Here is an 18932-nt window from a genome sequence, read left to right as displayed (position 1 = left end):
TGCCACAGGTTCCCTGCCTCTGACCCTGATCCTGCCACAGACGATGTGACCCGAGGCAAATCCCTTCATTCCGCTGATCCTCACCTTCTGCTCTGTCAGGCGAGAGATAAAGACACCGACTACCCTAAGTGAGCTGAAAATGTGATGCTGCTCTGTGGGATCACTTTGGCAAGTTAGAAAGTTTTGTTGCTTATGCCAGGTCAGCCGTTATTTCGTTTAACTCTGATGTTTCCTTTCCCAGTTTCCTCATCTTCACCCCTTCTCCCTTGTCAGATCTACTGGTTGTATCCCTGGGATTTTTCAGAGGCCCCCGGGCTGAAGAAGATGTTTGGTGTCATTGGCTGGACTTTTGCTGAACCGCATCAGTGCTGGTTGTGTGAGTCCTGGTTTTCTGGATGCCGTGTCTACACAGCCCATAAACCCCGGGGAAAGAAGGAGGGACAGAGTCTGAAAATTAATGCAAGGTCCCACTGGGTTTATTTTCCAGTCATGCCCCCGGCTGCCCCACCATGATGATGCTAGTGGCTCAGTCATGTCAGACTCTGTGACCTCATGGACTGTAGCTCACCAGGCTCCTTTGTCCATGGGATTCTCCAGGCAAGAATACTGGAGTGGGGTTGTCATTCACTTCTCCAGGGGATCTTCCCAACCCAGGGATCGAACCCAGGTTTCCTGCATTGCAGGTGGATTCTATACCATCCAAGCTACCAGGGAAGTCCCACTAACCCAAAATCAGCGTTAGCAACAAATCCAGTCAGTTGACTTTTTACTTCGTTGGTAGTTCTTGGGGTGACCAAGATCATCTTCTATCACCAAGATATGGTGGTAACTTGTTTGTAGGCACAAATCAGAAGGAAGTCAGAAAAACAGGCTTGGAGGGTGACCCTTGGGTCTGTGGACCTCGCAGCTGGTGAATAAATGATGCGCTTCTGTGGACTAGACACTGAGGGTATTGAAGGCTGGCGGAGCGCTGAGTTCCTGGAGATACAAGCTGAAATATTTAGAGCTTGTTGCTGTTGCTTTGGAAAGATCAGAGGAGAGGTTTTCTCCCAGTAGGTGGAGGGGTGTCCATGCCATGGGCAAGCTTTCTGTTCTCTGGAAAGATGGGAATTGCATTGGTCTGTCCTTCAGGTCCTGCCCCCTCCCAGTTCTGTTCTCTTTTCCAGCTCACAAATGCCACCTGGCTGGACACAGGAGCCCGGGACATCACGCTGGGTCTCTGATCCACAGCACCTGGTATATTCTACTTTCAGACCTTTATTGGGGTCCGTAGAGGTCAGCAGTGGCTGCAAAGGTGGTCCAAGCCAATGTGATGGAATGAGGGGTCTGATTCCAGTTTGCAACCCTGACATCCCAGCTGTGGAGGGCTTTCAGACAACTTGGCTCCCAATTTGGGAAGGGTCAGAAGGAAACCCAAATTGTTTCCTGGCCTCTACACAGAGCTCTCGTTTCAGGGCTGCAGCTGTTTTGGAGGAGTCTTTAAAAATGTGTATTTTTAAAAATATTCTGTAGGACTCAGGGTACCTGAAGACCAGCCAAGGAACAGCCAGATTGGAGTTCCATAATGATTACCTTTCTCTTGCAGAGATTTACAGTGGATTAAGTGATTATAAGTGCCTAATTGCTATGGACTCCCTTTAGGACACTGGCAGGTGAAGACAGCTGGTAAATTACTGCTTTCTCCTGACCCTCAAATCAAGTGCATCAACCCTATGACAAAAGCAGACGGCAGCTGCGACTGGCCCAGCCTTTCCTCACTGTGAGATTTGGAATTCCATCAGAGCCTCAAGGTCTCTCTCCTTCTGGCATGGGCCAAACTTTTTTTTTTTTTTTTTTTTTTTTTTTAGTTCTGTTTTTAAAAAATCTTTTATTGGAATGTAGTTGCTTTACAATGTTGTTATTTTCTGCTGTACAGCAAAGTGAATCAGCTGTACATATACATAGATCCGCTCTTTTTTGTATTTCCTTCCTGTTCAGGTCACCACAGTTTCGAGAAGAGTTCACCTAGGTTCTGATTAGTTATCTATTCTATACATAGTAGTGTTTCTGTTATCAACCCCAGTCTCCCAGTTCATCCCACCCCTTCTTCCCTGCTTGGTATCCATGTGTTTGTTCTCTATATCTGTGTCTCTGTTTCTGCTTTGCAAACAAGGTCATGTATACCATTTTTCTAGATTCCACATATAAGGGATATGATTGTTTTTTTTTCTTTCTGGACTTAATTCACTCTGTGCGACAGTCTCTAGGTTGACCCACGTTTCTACAAATGACCCAATTTTGTTCCTTTTTATGGTTGAATAATATTCCATTGTATGTACCACATCTTCTTTATCCACTCCTCTGTTGATGAATAATTAGGTTGCTTCTATGTCTTGGCTGTTGTAAATAGTGCTGCATTGAACACTGAGGTGCATGTGTCTTTTTACTGGTTCCAAATAGGAAAAGGAGTACGTCAAAGCTGTATATTGTCACCCTGCTTATTTAACTTATATGTAGAGTCCATCATGAGAAACGCTGGGCTGGAAGAAGCACAAGCTAGAATCAAGATTGCTGGGAGAAATACCAGTAACCTCAGATATGCAGATGACACCACCCTTATAGCAGAAAGTGAAGAGGAACTAAAAAGCCTCTTGATGAAAGTGAAAGAGGAGAGTGAAAAAGTTGGCTTAAAGCTCAGCATTCATAAAACTAAGATCATGGCATCTGGTCCCATCACTTCATGGGAAATAAATGGGGAAACAGTGGAAACAGTGTCAGATTTTATTTTTTTGGGCTCCAAAATCACTGCAGATGGTCATTGAAGCCATGAAATAAAAGACGCTTACTCCTTGGAAGGAAAGTTATAACCAACCTAGACAGCATATTAAAAAGCAGAGACATTACTTCGCCAACAAAGGTCCATCTAGTCAAGGCTATGGTTTTTCCAGTGGTCATGTATGGATGTGAGAGTTGGACTGTGAAGAAAGCTGAGCACTGAAGAATTGATGCTTTTTGAAGTGTGGTGTTGGAGAAGACTCTTGAGAGTCCCTTGGACTGCAAGGAGATCCAACCAGTCCATTCTAAAGGAGATCAGCCATGGGTGTTCATTGGAAGGACTGATGCTAAAGCTGAAACTCCAATACTTTGGCTACCTGAAGCAAAGAGTTGACTCATTGGAAAAGACTCTGATGCTGGGAGGGATTGGGGGCAGGAGGAGAAGGGGACGACAGAGGATGAGATGGCTGGATGGCATCACTGACTTGATGGACGTGAGTTTGAGTGAACTTCAGGAGTTGGTGATGGACAGGGAGGCCTGGTGTGCTGCGATTCATGGGATCGCAAAGAGTCGGACACGACTGAGCAACTGAACTGCACTGAACTGAACTGGGAAGAAAAGTTCTAACAAAGTTCAGAGGACCTTTGAAGGAAATGCTGAAACAACAGTTGACTTAAATGCTCTGGAAAGATGGCTGCACTTGGAGGCAAGGAGACAGGGATTTGAGTCCCTGGGATATGAATTTGAGTTTCTGCTCTGTTTCTGGGAACCTTATGCTGACCTTGCCTTGGGCGTCTCATGTGGGCTTTCTGGGCATCAATAAGCACCTCCTGGGCTGTCACGAGGTGAGGGCTGTACAGCATCATTAGATGTGCAGCATAAAATGCCTGCTCACCACCTTAGTTTCCGAGAGATCAAGGTGTGGGTGAGGCGCTCTCTGGAGGCTCTCAGGAGTATGCACCCTCTTTTCTTCCAGCTCTGGTGGTCTCTGGCATCCTTGTCTTGTTGATGCTTCACTCCCAGGTCTGCTTCTGTTTTCAGGTGGCGGCCTATCTCCCCATCTGTATAACTTCCTCCTTATAAGGACAGTAGTTACTGAATGAGGACCTGCCCCAGTTAAATAGGACCTCATCTTAACTTCCCTATGTCTGCAAAGACCCTGTTTCTAAATAACATCACATCCCAAGTCCTGGGAGTTAGGACTTAAATGTACCTTTTTTTTTTTTTAAGGGTCACGACTCAACCCATAGCAGTCAGTGTTGACCCTGACGATGAGTACCCAGTAGCCTGTTCCTAAATGTCCCCCAGGTGTAGTCTGAATGGTGGATGAGGGGAAATCCAGGCCGTGGGAGGGGTGTCTGAGAACAGAGCCGCCCTGTGTGTGGGCAGAGGCAGAGTTGGTGAACTCTCTTGGGTTTCCCTGATAGCTCAGTTGGTAACGAATCCGCCTGCAATGCAGGAGACACCAGTTCGATTCCTGGGTCCTGAAGATCCACTGGAGAAGGGATCGGCTACCCACTCCAGTATTCTTGGGTTTCCCTTGTGGCTCAACTGGTAAAGAATCCGCCTGCAATGCGGGAGACCTAGATTCGATCCCTGGGTTGGGAAGATCTCCTGGAGAAGGGAAAGGCTACCCACTCCAGTATTCTGGCCTGGAGAATTCCATGGACTGTATAGTCCATGGGGTCGCAAAGAGTCGGACACGACTGAGCGACTTTTAGTTTCACTTGGTCCTCCTGGGATCCTGGGATCGCACAAAGGCACATTCATTCTCTTTAGTATCGCCTCCTGTTACCGCTGTGACCCAGTGTGAAGCGGGGAGGGTCTTGGGGTTGGGGAGGGGAGACTCTACTGACCTCCAGACCACTTCCGGATCACAGAGGCCTCTTCCGGGTCACAGATCTCACCTTTTCTGGTGAGAGGGTGGAACCTCTTCGGCGGGCTCTGAGACACTACCCGGTCTGCACAGGGAGGTGCAGGGGCATGCTGCCTTTCTGAAGGCCTGCCCAGGGCAGCCCAGGGGTGCTGCTGGAGTTATCTCCTTTGGGACCATCCTCTGGGCTCTGCTTAGTCATTTTCAGAGGAAGACACAGCAGAAACGGCACGTCGGCTTTAGACCCGGATGACCACGCCGGTACATTTTAGTTTTGTTTTTGTCACACTAGCTGACGTGCCTAGAACAGCTCTCGGTCCGTGGGGTGCACAGCCTTCCAGGGGTGCAGAATATATTCTGTTGTCTATATGTGTTCACAGAGTGCCAGGAGGATCTAGAAAAGGGCCCTTTACCCAGCTTATTGAGAAGAAGAGGGACCATGGTCCAGGGAGGCAGCCCCTACCCCCTGGACCACAGGATGGTGAAGAGAAGGGAACATAGCATTGGACAGGATGGGAGGATGAGCGTGGTGGGTATTCCATCTGTGATCCTCCGCGGCAAGCCTTTGGGATGGCTGGGGTTTGTTTGTCAGCTAGTGCAGCAGCAGGTAAGGGACTTCCCACGGGGCGCCAGTGGTCGAGAACCCACTTGGTAATGCAGGAGACTTAAGAGATGCAGGTTCGATCCCTGGGTGGGGAAGATCCCCTGGAGGAGGGCATGGCAACCCACTCCAGTATTCTTGCTTGGAGAATCCCATGGTAAAAGGAGCCTGGTGGGCTACAGTTCATAGGGTTGCACAAAGTTGGACATGACTGAAGTAACTTAAAATGGCAAGGCAAATGAACAGGTAGGAACCTTGTTTGCTTCTTGGATGCAGTCACGTTTCAGCGGGAGTTAACACTTCTTCAGGCTTCAAACTGGTTCTCTTCAGAAGCTGTAAGAACAGCTAAGGTCCTGGAGGACAAACCGTTGGTAACAGGCTCCAGTGCCTCTTCTGGTGTCCTACGTTTTACTCGAAGGTCACTCAGATTGTGGATCTAATGCCATCTCCAAGGGGCGTCTCTTACCATAGGACAGAGGAAGCTGTGAGGTCTCTTCCTGCCCCTGACACCAGCATCCATTGGGTTCTATTGTACCTGGTTCCATTTCATGGCATGCTGTCGAAGAAGAGCCAGGGATCTTCCCTGAGTGCCAGGTGGCTTGAAATATCTCATTAGAAATAGCTGTGTGGGAAGAAACAATATTTTTAGCAGTGGGTAGGAAGTGTTACTGAAATATGACTTATTTGACATTATAGAACTTAGAAGCATCAGTTCTAGTCAGATGGTGTGAGAGTAACTGTAACCCCTGTGGAGACCGCAGATCAAAGGGCTGAAAAATGGGATTCAGCACTAGCAGCTTTCTCCTTTTTTGCATGTTAGTAAGTTGTACTGAGCCTGTCTGAGGATTCAGCATTACTAGAGACAATGCTTGGCTTCAGGTTGCACGAATATTACTCTGGGGATGACTCGATGGGCTCCTGGAAGAGTTCCGGGGCTTGGGGAATTGATCAGGTCTCTGGGTGGCTCAGATGGTAAAGCAGCTGCCTGCAATGCGAGAGACCTGGGTTCATTCCCTGGGTTGGGAAGATCCCCTGGAGAAGTAAATGGCTGTCCACTCCAGTGTTCTTGCCTGGAGAATTCCATGGACAGAGGAACCTGGCGGGCTACAGTCTATGGGGTCGCAAAGAGCTGGACATGAATGAGCAACCTAATAACAACACACTGAATTTCTGATTAGGTTGTTTCCAAAAGAGTGTGTGGTGAGTCCAGCTGCTCGCTGCTCAAAAGCCAATAAACAGGCCAGGTTGGTGAAGGGGAAAGTTCGCTTTTGTTCAGATGCTGGCAACTGGGGGCAGGAAGGGTCCAGTGTGGTCATCATGTAGTTAACTTCTTCCACTTGGTGGGGATTTCAGTATCTATAAGACAGCTCACAGGATATGGCTCAGAATATTATCTACAGCCCCTGAGAAGGAGCTAAAAGTCCTTGTCTGTGCTTAATGACTACGTCATTATTATTTGATCTCCTTTGTTTTCCTCTGTTTTTGTATGTTCTCATTTCTCTGATTAATCTTATTTGACTAAAGCTTTCCACAGGCAAAAGGCAGGCAGAGGACATGGACTGTAGGGTCCTGCTCTGTTTCAAGGTGGGGTCCACAGTGAGGCTATGGTGTGAGGTTTGCTTCCCTGGAGGCAAAAGAGAAGCAGTTTGCCATGAGGCGAACTCTACAGGGTTTAGCGCTCGGGGTGTTTAGCAGGAGAAGCACCCAGGATGGGCCTGGTGGAAGGAAGGGGCAGAAGCAGGAAGCTGGTGCCGTAACCTTGCTGGTCCTGAGGGGGTCTGGTTGACACCGAGAGTGTGAGTTGCTCCATACTAAGCCCCAGTGGCTGTTCTCTTTATCTTTGCATCCATCGACCCCTAGGCATGGGCCACCCTGGCTAGGAGGGTGACCTTGGACCAGTGACTCTGCAGCTGAAGCTGTTCCCAAAGGGCATACAGCTGATCCCAAAGGCCAACCCCAGTCCCAGCAAGGGGGGTGGGGTGGGAAAGTCTTCCCTGAAAGGGTGTCCAGACCTTGTGTGTCCCCATCCAGCCCAGCAAGATCCAAGTATACATTTCACTGGGTGTCCTGACTGCTTGATCATTAAGCAGGTCACAGCCCATTGACTTGGGAGGATGGCCTGTTACTTTTGTTGTGAGGACTCAGAATTGCTGTTTGAGACAGGGATGCATGGCCAGTGTAGGTGGAATCGGTCCTTAAGCCTCCTTAGTGCTCTAACCTGACATCGGCATGGCTCACAGGTCCCGGATACAGTGCTTTCATTTTTGACAGAATACTCACCTGGGCAATCTGAGAGCCTGGCAGTGGCTGGGGCGGGGGGTGCGGGGTGAGGTCCCCCACCCAGTGTCCCTCCTCCTCTTTGCAGCTCCTCTCATATGCCTCCCAGGGACCAGCTTGGAAGGTGGTCTTTGTTGGGCATCTCTGTATTGCAGGCTCCCACAAGAGTTTGATTTCCCCCCTAATTTAAAAGAGTGGCTTTGGTCCCTCCCTGCTCAGAAAGATTGCTAAAAGGAAGACAGTGAACATTCTGGATGGAGAGGGGATGTGTAGGGAAAGGATGCTACCATAGGAGTTGGGGATCCCTAGTTTGCCTTTACTCATGGGAGGTGGGTAGGGGTAAGTCCCATTATTTTCCTGGGTGTCTCCTCCTCTCTGTGAGCATGGAGGATAGGGCAGGTGGTCCTCCAGGTCCTTTCTAGGGTTGCGATTTCCTTCCTGTCTCCGCTGTGGGATGCGGTCTTACACTGTCTCCAGTCCACTCAGTTCTGGGTTGCTGGGTCCCATTCCCCTTGGTGTCTGCCCTTCCTCACCTTGCAGCCAGCCCTCTTCTGCTACCTGCCCAATGTTCACATTTCCTTGTCTCCTTGCCAGCGCATTCAAACACTGACCTGCTCTTCCACTAGGTAGCCCCACCCCTCTTACAGCAGGTGGGGAAGACAGGTCGGAGGGAGGCTGGATGGGGGCACTGATTTAAGGTCAGTCTGGTATGCGTGGACAAGTTGGGTGGAGGGGCTGACAGTTCACTGCCAGGCTTGGGGCAGGGGTATGACGAAAGCAGAATAGATGGGGAGGGGGCTTGTCCTTAGGAGAGTATCACTGAGCCCAGGATCTTGTCCCCAAAGCCAGACTCGTCAGCCAAGTGATGGATCTATGTTAATATGGTTTCATTCCTGGAAACCACCCATGCCCTGCTCAACTCAGCTGAAAAGGCAAGAAGAATTGATTCGGGGCAAGAATCTGAAAGTGTCACTACATTAGGAGCTGGAGTGGTGAGCTGGGAGCGTCTCCCCAACATCAGGGCTGATGCCAGACGGCCAAGCTGTCGTTTCTGGCGGGGTGACAAGGCCCTGATCCTCTGATGTGAGGCACTTGCTCATTACCTGGCATCCCAGTGGTCATGACCATCTGCTCGGTGTCCCCCCTGCCAACAAGATGGCAGAGCAGATTGCACAAGACAGTGCTGGCGTGCCAGGCATGAGGAGGATGAACTCGCTGCTCGCAGGACAGAACAAGGGTGGCCTTCCTAGTGCTGCTGGTATTTGAAAGGGGCTCCTAGTTAACATACAGGAAAAGGCCCTTCTGGTCAATGAACCAGGACTTAGACCTTGTCCTCAAATGATGCTCTACTTCTCCATGAATTGCTTGATTCCAGACACCATAAAAGCACCACATCTGTTCAAATGAGGAAGCGATTGGTACTGGCCTGAGTAAGCATACTCCAGAGGTCTGGGCTGTCTAATGCCAGCACATAAGAGATTTAACTGATAAAAAGCATGCTTCTGGGTAACTGTTTTCCAGCCGTGCCCGTGGTACCTGTGTTTGAGTTGAGTTAGTTCGGGTTGTACTAGGTAAACCCTAGGATCATAGTGACTTAGTGCATCAGAAGTTTATTTCTCCACTGTGGAACATCCAGTGGGCAACTGGGGTTGGGGAGTGGGGTTCCAGTCCACGTGGTCATTCAGAAACTCAGGCTTTCAGAGGTTTCACTTTTTTAATGTGAGGCAGGGGGACCAGGGCAGGGGTACCCAACCCTCAGGTGCAAGAGCAGGTTCAAGACCACGTGCAGGATTTCTAGAGCCAGTCTCCAAGGGTACACACTGCTTTTGTCCCAGATTGTATTGGCCAGAACTAGTACTAAGGAACACTAACTGCCAGAGAGGATGCCAAATTCAGTTGTTTTTTGTGGTTGGGGATAAAGAAAAAGTACAGCTATGTCTGTGTTACAGAAAGTGTGGAGAATTGTTTCTAAAACATTCTTTCTCATCATTGGTGCATAGAGGCTATCTACTGTCTATCCATCCCTCTGTCTTTTAGCTATTAGTCCTCTGTCTGTCTAGCCATGCATCCATTTATTATCTTTTTATCTAGCATCACCATCTATCTGTCTGTATCTACCACCATCATCACTATCATTGCCCATCTTTAATAACAGAGTGATTCCCCACTCCCGACGACACCTTCCACAGAAAAGTGAAGATCTTGCAACAACTTGCATCCAGTCACATGACTCCCTTCTCCTGCCTTTCTATGCTAATCACCATCCTGAATCTGATCCTCACATTTTGCCAGACATTTTCAGAGTTGTGTCTTCTCCACACGGATCCTAAAAGTATATCTATTTTTAGTTTGGCTTTTGACTTTGTAGAAAGGATTTCAGGTAAGTGCTCTTTGACCCACTTTTTTGTGTAAACATTCAATTGCCATGGTTCGTCCATACTCTGGGATGATGTGGGCCATCATTCACTTTGCGATTCTGCCCCAGTTAGTTCCTTCCGCTCTGGCAGATTCGTGCCAGGGTGATTGCAGGTTTGGTATTTGAACAATGCTACCATCATCATCCTTTACATACCTCGTGTTCTCATTGAGTGAGAATAGTTCTATCCTGTCGACTAGGAGCACAGTTGCTAGAGTGCTTAGCTTGATTAGATTATGCTAAACTGTTCCTCCTATCAAAAAATGGATGAAAGACTCCATGTGTCCATACCTTCACCAACACACGATAGAGACATTTTCATTTGTACCAATGCCTTTATCATCAGGAGCATAGCACACATACCTTTTTATACTTATCTTCCCCTAATAGCTGAATTCCCTAAGCTATCCTCATTTTCGCTACTTCTGACTGCATCCCAAGGCAAGAAACGGCACAAGATCTCAAGCCAACTCTCAGATGGGAAGAGACGTTCTGATTGAAGAACCACAAAATGGGTAGACCCACAGGCAGGCTTTTGTCCGTTTGTGGATGGGTAGCCCCTGCCTCCGTGACATTTTTATCCCTGCGTCTTTCCATCTTGGCCACTCCAGACACTACTACATGGGCTCTACAATTCTGCTGATTTTAGGAAAAACAGCACAGAAATCAAGACCAAAGAGCAATCCTCTGAGAAGCCAACGCAAGTTAAGCAGGCTAGGGGAGCAGGAAAACGGGGCTGAGATTGCCTGCTGGCTAGCTGATGGGCAGCCACACTGCATTGTCGGAGTGCAGATGAAGATAAGAGCGATCATTTCCCCTGCAGCAGCTCAGCTCAGTCCGGCTCTGTCCTCCTCTGCAGTAGGTTACAGGTGCACAACTGTGCCTCCAAGCCCCAGCTATGATGGTTGCATTCAGAGCTGCCCTCAATCTCTCTGGTTCAGTAGGGGCAGAACAGTGACGATCTTGTGAAGATAAATCACATAAACAAGTTACAGTAATGGAATACTTATTTATGAACTGTGTTTGTGAAGGCTTGGATCGACTGTTCGAAAGCCAGCTCGTGTTGGTCTTGCAGCTTGTTAAGAAAATCCACCTGTTTTAAGGGTGTGCCTGCTCCACCCAGGCAGCTGGCACCCCGGGAAATGAAGAAGCCACGTTGCTTTGCTTCTTTCAAGTCAAGGGTGGGGGCAGGGTGGAGCCTGGGCTTTGAGACCTGCGTGGCTTTTCCACCTGGGCACGCAGCGTTTTAGTTTGATGGAACGGGCAACAGAAAACATAAAGGGCGTGTTCTTCTCCCCTGTACTTTCTCCTCTCCTCTCCTACTCTTTGTGGCTTGGTGATTTATTTTTTTCTGTCTATCTTTGGCTTTCCTCCCAAGACAGAGGCTCTGTGTTTGCTCTGATTTGAAGGGATGAACCAAGGGAAAATCCAAGTACTCCACCCACCCCGCCGTGTCTCCCTTCTGATGGGGCAGAAAGAGAAAGAAAATGCCCCTGGCCCCCTGTGACTGGCAGGTGCGTGGGAGTTTACCCATTCATACTCTATGAAAGAAAATGACTTTTCTTCTTCTTTTTTAAAATTTTATGTTGCAGTGTAGCTGATTAACAATGTTGTGATAGTTTTAGGCACACAGCAAAGCAACCCAACCATATGCATACATGCCTCCATTCTCCCCCAAACGCCCTTCCCATCTAGCCTGCCACATAACATTGAACAGAGTTCCTTGTGCCATTGTGGCTTATCCATTTCAGATATTTTATTTATTTTTGACTTCACTGGGTCTGCCTTGCTGCGTGCAGGCTTTCTCTAGATGCAGCAAGCAGGGCCTGCTTTCTGGTTGCAAAGTGTGGCCTCTCCTTGCCGTGGCCTCTCCTGTTGCAGAGCACAGTCTCTAGAGCACGTGGGTTTCAGTAATTGTGGCTCTCCGGCTCTAGAGCACAAGCTTATGGGCTTAGCTACAGTCTTCCTGGACAGGGCAAACCCTCGTCCCCTGCATTACAAGGCAGATTCTTAACCACTGGGATGCCTGGGAAGCCCTGGTTATCCATTTTAAATATAGCAGAGTGTACATGTCAGTCTATCCCTTCCCCCATCCTTCCCCCACCCCCGGGAGCCAAAAGTTCTTTCTCTAAGTCTGTGAGTCTGTGTTCAGTTCAGTTCAGTTCAGTTCAGTTGTGTCTGACTCTTTGCGACCCCATGAATTGCAGCACGCCAGACCTCCCTGTACATCACCAACTCCCAGAGTTTACTAAAACTCATGTCTGTTGAGTCAGTGATGCCATCTAACCATCTCATCCTCTGTTGTCCCCTTCTTCCACCTTCAATATTTCCCAGCATCAGGGTCTTTTCCAATGAATCAGTTCTTTGCATCAGGTGGCCAAAGTGTTGTCATTTCAGCTTCAGCATCAGTCCTTCCAATAAATATTCAGGACTGATTTCCTTTAGGATAGACTGGTTGGATCTCCTTGCAGTCCAAAGGACTCTCAAGAGTCTTCTCCAACACCACAGTTCAAAAGCATCCATTCTTCGGTGCTCAGCTGTTTTTGGAGAAGGCAATGCACCCTACTCCAGTACTCTTGCCTGGGAAATCCCATGGGCGGAGGAGCCTGGTAGGCTGCAGTCCATAGGGTCACTAAGAGTCGGACCTGACTGAGCGACTTCACTTTCACTCTTCAGTTTCATGTATTGGAGAAGGAAATGGCAACCCACTCCAGTGTTCTTGCCTGGAGAATCCCAGGGGCAGGGGAGCCTGATGGGCTGCTGTCTATGGGGTTACATAGAGTGGGACACGACTGAAGCAACTTAGCAGTTGCAGCAACAGCTTTCTTTATAGTCCAAGTCTTATATCCATACATGACTATTGGAAAAATCAAAGCTTTGACTAGATGGACCTTTGTTAGCAAAGTAAGGTAAATAAGTTCATTTTCTTTGTAAATAAGTCCATTTGCTTTGTAAATAAGTTCATTTGTATCAGCAAATGGTGTTTCTTCCGACACAAGTGCCCTGCCAGTCCCCTCAGACCCGTCAGCTGGGCGCAGCTGGGCTCCTTGTCTGGTCCTGCCCGACTCCTCAGGCCGTCCCTGCAGAGGCCTCGCACAGGGCCCCCTGGGAAACCCGGACAGAAGGTCTCCCACCCTCTGGACCACCTGTCAGCCCCACCTCTGCCCACATCCCCTGTCTCTACCGCTTGCTGGAGATGAAGGACCAACATTGAAACCTCAGCAGGAAGGTTAAGCCTCTCAAGTAACATGAGTGAGAGAGCCAGCCACTGCTTACTAGCTGGTATGGTTATTTTATTTATGTGCGAGGAGATAGGGATTCTGGGTGTGTTTCTGCAGAATGGCGTGCAGTGAGTCCCGTGTGTGAACATTCTTGAGAGATCAGAGCCTTGGAGGAGCTGTTCTCTGTGGCACTGCCCATGCTTAGGGCGACCCAGCACATAGCAAATGCTCAGCAAAACCCAGGTGATGATTAAGGGGGATCTGAGTGAGGCTGTAGGAGATGCTGGTCTCGGGCAGAGGCTGTCCAGTAAATGCCACGGCAAGTCTGAGGGGCTGGAGTCCTTGGGAGCCTTGGGCTCTGCAGAGCCTGCTGGAGTCTACATTCCAAACTCACACGTCCTGACAGGGCACAAGGGGTCGGAGAGGGACAAGTGGCCAGGGAGCAGGCACACGTGTGTGCATCCTCAGAGGCTGGCCCAGGCTGGGGGCTTGTTTGCTACTCACTGCTCTGGGTGTCCTCAGCCAGCCCCGGGCAGTACGTGCACAAGAATGACAGATACAGTTCCACGGCCCGGGGCCTGCGGTAAGGCGTGTGGGCCCAGCAGAGGCAAACGCCTCTGAGTCAGGATCACGGAGGCCGATTTTACAAGTGAAGAAAATGGTGCCATCAAAAGGGGTATGAGTCAGCCTTGCAGCTCCTGGCGATGCCAAGCAGAAGAGAGTGGTGTGAGGGGTTCCTCCCACCCTGCCGCACCGCCTTCCCCCCGCAACAGAGAAGAGTTGTGTCTTCTCTGCATGGATGCTAAAGGGGTATCTATTTTTAGTTTAGTTTTTGCCTTTGTAGAATGGATCTCAGGTAGGTGCTCTTTGACCCACCTTTTTGTGTAAACTTCCGATTGCCACGGTTCTTCCATCCTCGGGTGTTGTGTGCCCTCATTCATGTGGTGATTCTACCTCAGTTTATTCCTCCCCCTCTGGCAGATGCAGATGCAAACTTTGGCTGGAAACCAGAGCTTTCACCTGCCTGTGGATGGTTAATGAAGGGACCTGGACCACCACACTCTTGCCTCTGAGCATCACCAGGAAGGGGAGGGGGATAGCAGCCAGTCAGCAGAGAGGGCTTCATCCCAAGAAACAGGGAACCCTCAGGTTCTTCAGCCTGGCTGTATCTGACATTTGTCCTGATCTCAGCCACTTCACAGAGGTTCCAGGTCCATAGCTCAGCCTCCTGGGGGTGTGTGGTGAATGGAAGGTGAGTGTGCAGGCTCTCCAGACCCTGGGAGCTGGTCCCAGGTGGTGGCTTCAGTTGTGTGCTCTCTGCCCCATTTCTGCCTTGGGCATTGTTTCATGAAAGTCCAATATGCGTCCATTTCTGGAGCACTTTCCATGTTTTTTTTTTTTTCTTCTTCTAAGGCTGCTTGATCTGCTGTCATGGCAACCAGTCTTGCATCCCCCAACCCATGCAGAGGGAGGTGTGAAGGGACGAGACAGACCCGGCCTGTCCGTAGGGGTTCCTGGTCCCTAGAGGCACTGGAGGGAATTGGGGAGTCACTGAGGAGGTGTTTATAAACTGGTGTGTTTGTCTCCAAATCTTAGTTTTCTGAGGGCCAGGAAGGCGAGTGGGGAAGGTATTTTCTGTGCTCCAGAAGGACAGTGGCAGGGCCTGAAGGGGGTGGAGCAAAGATCAAGACCCAGTCACAAGAAGACCAAGGTGGGCTCCAATTTGGGCCCTTTTTCACAAAGAAGGAGGCCAAGGCTTATTTGTTTTGTGCTGAGAATGACCCAGCCCCGATCCTTACACCTTTCCTCCTCTGAGCAGACTTTGATCCCTTCCAATTTTGGTGAAACAAAACAGGAACCATTTCAGTAGCCTTTTCAATATTAATAATTTTAATTTTAAAATGTGTCTGATTTGGGGGACTTCCCTGGCGGTTAAGACTTCGTCCTCCAATGCAGGAGGTGTGGGTTCAATCCCTGGTCGGGGAGCTAAGGTCCCACATGCCTTGCCATCAAAGACTCAAACAGCAGAAGCAATATTGTAACAAATTCAATAAAAGACTTTAAAAATGACCCACATAAAAAATCTTTTTTAAAAAAAGTGGCTGATTTTAAACGGCAGTGGCATGCCTCCTGGCTGTTTCAGATTCACAACCAGAGGCAGTTTCGTTTTAATTGGTGGCATTTTCAGTCACCCATTCAGCTTGTCAAAGTTGAAAGAGACAGGAGGAGTCCAGTCTTCCCACACTGGGCACTGGGGGCAGAGCCGCCCAGAGTGGTGGCCGCGGTAGCCCAGTGCTTTGCCAGGGGCGGGCACGTGGCATGCCATAGAGGGTCTTGGCTGGATTAAGAAGAGCCAGCCAGACTGGATGGAGGGTGGTTTTGCAGGCTGTCAGGCCAAGCAGGGAGAGCAGGAGTAGGTACCAAATTTCAGGGTGAGTCAGACTATAGATGGTCAGGCAGGCAGAATGAATGGGAAGAAGGCCCTGCCTCCCAGTTTGATTCCAATAAACGCAGAGAAGAGCATCTGGGCCCTGAGGTCACTTCCAGCTTCCCAGATTTCACCTGGATAGTCGAGGCTCCCTAGGATCTGTCCACATGAATTCTGGGCAGGGTGTCTGCCTTTCATTTTCATATTTTTTTAAATGGTGGCTCCTTAGATGGGCAGTAGGGAACAGACTGAAGGGCTCGCTGTGCTAAATTCCGCCACGGGGAGGCAGTCAGGATGGGGGTTGAGCCGGTGGACACAGAGTCAGCCCGGCCTTGGTACCTGACTGCCGCTTACAGGCCTGTTTACTCCATCCTCACCTTAGGTTCTCAACTGGTCAGTGAGAAGGATGACTCTACCTGCCTCTTGGAAGAATGAAGTCAGGTGGGAAGGCCCTTAGCACTAAGCCCAGCTCAGGAGCCCCACCTAATATTCTAATCATAGTACACCTCTTTATTCCTTCTGGGTCTAGAGCTTCACAAGCGTCCAACACTGAGGAGTTGTTTTAGATGCAGCCCCTGATACTGATGGCTTAGAGCTCAACATTCAGAAAACAGATCATGGCATCCAGTTCCATCACTTCATGGCAAATAGATGGGGAAACAGTGGAAACAGTGGCTGACTTTAGTTTTTGGGGGCTCCAAAATCACTGCACATGGTGATTGCAGCCATGAAATTAAAAGACGCTTACTCCTTGGAAGGAAAGTTATGGCCAACCTAGACAGCATATTCAAAAACAGACATTACTTTGCCAACAAAGGTCTGTCTAGTCAAGGCTATGGTTTTTCCTGTGGTCATGTATAGATGTGAGAGTTGGACCATAAAGAAAGCTGAGCACAGAAGAATTGATGCTTCTGAACCGTGGTGTTGGAGAAGACTCTTGAGAGTCCCTTGGAGTGTAAGGAGATCCAACCAGTCTATCGTAAAGGAAATCTGTCCTGGGTATTCATTGGAGGGACTGATGCTAAAGCTGAAACTCCAATACTTTGGCCACCTGATGCGAAGAGCTGACTCATTTGAAAAGACCCTGATTCTGGGAAAGATTGAAGGCAGGAGGAGAAGGGGACAAGAGAGGATGAGATGTTTGGATGGCATCACTGACTCAATAGACATGGGTTTGGGTGAACTCCGGGAGTTGGTGATGGACAGGGAGGCCTGGTGTGCTGTGGTTCACGGGGCTGAAAAGAGTCAGACATGACTGAGCAACTGAACTGAACTGATACTGATGAGTTCACAAAGTCATATGGATCGGCAGTCTGAGAAATGCAGAAATCTGCCCCTAAGGGTGAGAGTAATTCTTTGGTTGAAATTACCATGAGTCTTAAATCCTATTTAAAAAAAAACATTAATTTATTTGGCTGTACTAGTCTTAACTGTGACATCTTCATCTTTAGCTGAAGCATGTGGGATCTAGCTCCCTGACCAGGGATCGAACCTGGGCCCCCTGCATTTGGAGCATGAAGTCTTAGCCCCTGGACCACTATGGAAGCCCCTTAAATCCTATTTTTTAAAGGACTAGTGAGGGAGGAGAGGAGGTGAAGGAGTAGATTAGGTTGTTAGACCTTACAGATGAGCTTTGGAGTGAAAATGCCCAAATCTGTGATGAGATACCCAAAGGTGGGGATCACCGAGCTGAAGGTGTCTCTCTCCAAAGGCCAGGGGCAGAGAAGTGTCGCCCAGGGGATCATGATGGCTGTTGGCTATCATAGAGCTGCTCCAGTGAGTGGCCGTGCATGCAGAAAGTTGGTCCGTGTCCAACCTTTAGGTGGTGTGTTCTTCCTTTATGTCCCCCTGGGAGCAGGTCACAGCAGGAAGAGTGCAAGTGGGCAAGGGAGAGGGTGGGACACACTTCTTAGCAAAATGCTCCATCTGTGACTATCAGTGCCTACTGACAACAAGAGGAGATTTGAAGCATTCATGAAGTATGAGGCCTTCACAGGCATCCAGCACCAGTATCAGCTGCCAGTGGAATTCAGTGAAAACAAGACATTTTGGTGGATGATATTAATATACAACAAAAAGCCTGTGATGGCAATAAAGGGTATGATTTTTAGCACACTGACGGTGTCATCTTCCCCCTTACTCTTGAAGGTGGTTCTATTTATTTCTCTGCTTCAATATTTACAGCCTCCTTCCTGAAAATAAGAATAACGATAATACAAAAATAATAACATTTGTAACGGTGGTGGTAATATCTGTTTTTGAGTGTCTGCCATATGTCACAGTCTTTGTTAGATGTTTTCCATCTACATCTTCTCCAGTCATCACAATAATCCTGGGAGAATGTTTACCCCATTTCACAAATGAGGAAAACAGCGCTCAAGGAGGATATATAACTTGCTCACAGACCTAGTTGGCTAGGGACCAAACCTGCATCTGAACTAATGTCTTGTTTCCCTCTAAAGAGCCCTGCATAGGTTTGGGGATTTTTGAGACAGAAGCTATTTTAGCATTATTAGAAATGGAATGGAATGAAGAATATCAATCTTGGCTACCAAGCCTCCGGTTTCTTTGGGTTTTCAGCCTGTGTTTCTCAAATCTGCTCTTGAGGAGCAGGAAGAGTCAGAAAGGAAGGTTTCCTTATCTGCCTTTGATTGGAAATCCTGAAAAAGGCCATCCACGGCACCATGAGCAATGCGTTGGGACCTGCCTCTCCTCCTTCCATCTGGACCTTCAGCTTGGTGTCCCCTTCTCTTCTTGCGTTGTACTGCCTCCTCCCCTTATGCTGCATAATCCTGAATTAGCCCCGCCAGTGCCCTTCTGATGTGTCTTATGCCAACTGATAGCAAGATTTCCGCCCCCCCCCCCCCACCCCCCCGTGCCAGGGAAAAGAATTAGCTCTAGCTGGAACCCATTTCCCTTCACTCTAATCCTATCAGTTCTCAAATTTTCAACTCTAATAGAACTGGAAGAGTTCTTTAAGATTCTTCCCATCTCTTTAAATCCTGTAGCTTTTTTTTTTTTTTTTTAAACCAGCCCATTATACTTGCTGCTTGTGTTTTAGGTATTTGGTGGGTATCTGTCTTCTCATTAAATAGCTCAGAAAGATTTGGAAGACAGGAAATGTGCCTTCTTTTATCCTGATGTCATCCTGATACATAGCGGATGCTCAATCACCATTATTTGGTTATTTTTAAATTTTGGCTGTGCTGTGTCTTCATTGCAGTGCCTGGGCTTTCTCTAGTTGTGGTGTGCAGATTCTGGGCTTCCCTTGCTGTGGCCCGTGGGCTCACTAGTTGCAGTGCACAGGCTTCATTACCCCAAGCATGTGGGATCTTAATTCCCCAGCCAGGGATCAAATCCA

The 18932-nt window shown here is 48.6% G+C and overlaps 1 protein-coding gene across 3 annotated transcripts in view; it reads left to right on the top strand.

The window, feature by feature from the left end:
• The window catches only part of ZMAT4 (zinc finger matrin-type 4), a 375305-nt gene that overhangs the window by 52926 nt on the left and 303447 nt on the right, over positions 1-18932 (top strand). The window contains exon 1 of one of the 3 annotated variants that reach the window (XM_061404560.1): positions 4634-4889. The exons of 1 other annotated variant lie outside the window; for it this stretch is intronic. The gene's annotated coding sequence lies outside the window, so the exon portion shown is untranslated. Of the gene's footprint in view, positions 1-4633; positions 4890-18932 lie in introns of those variants that run through there. One more of the 3 variants, XM_061404559.1, reaches the window with a different exon arrangement.

This window comes from Bos javanicus, chromosome 27, assembly GCF_032452875.1.
Source record: "Bos javanicus breed banteng chromosome 27, ARS-OSU_banteng_1.0, whole genome shotgun sequence".
Lineage (NCBI taxonomy): Eukaryota > Metazoa > Chordata > Mammalia > Artiodactyla > Bovidae > Bos > Bos javanicus.
This window is presented reverse-complemented; position numbering and strand designations above follow the sequence as displayed.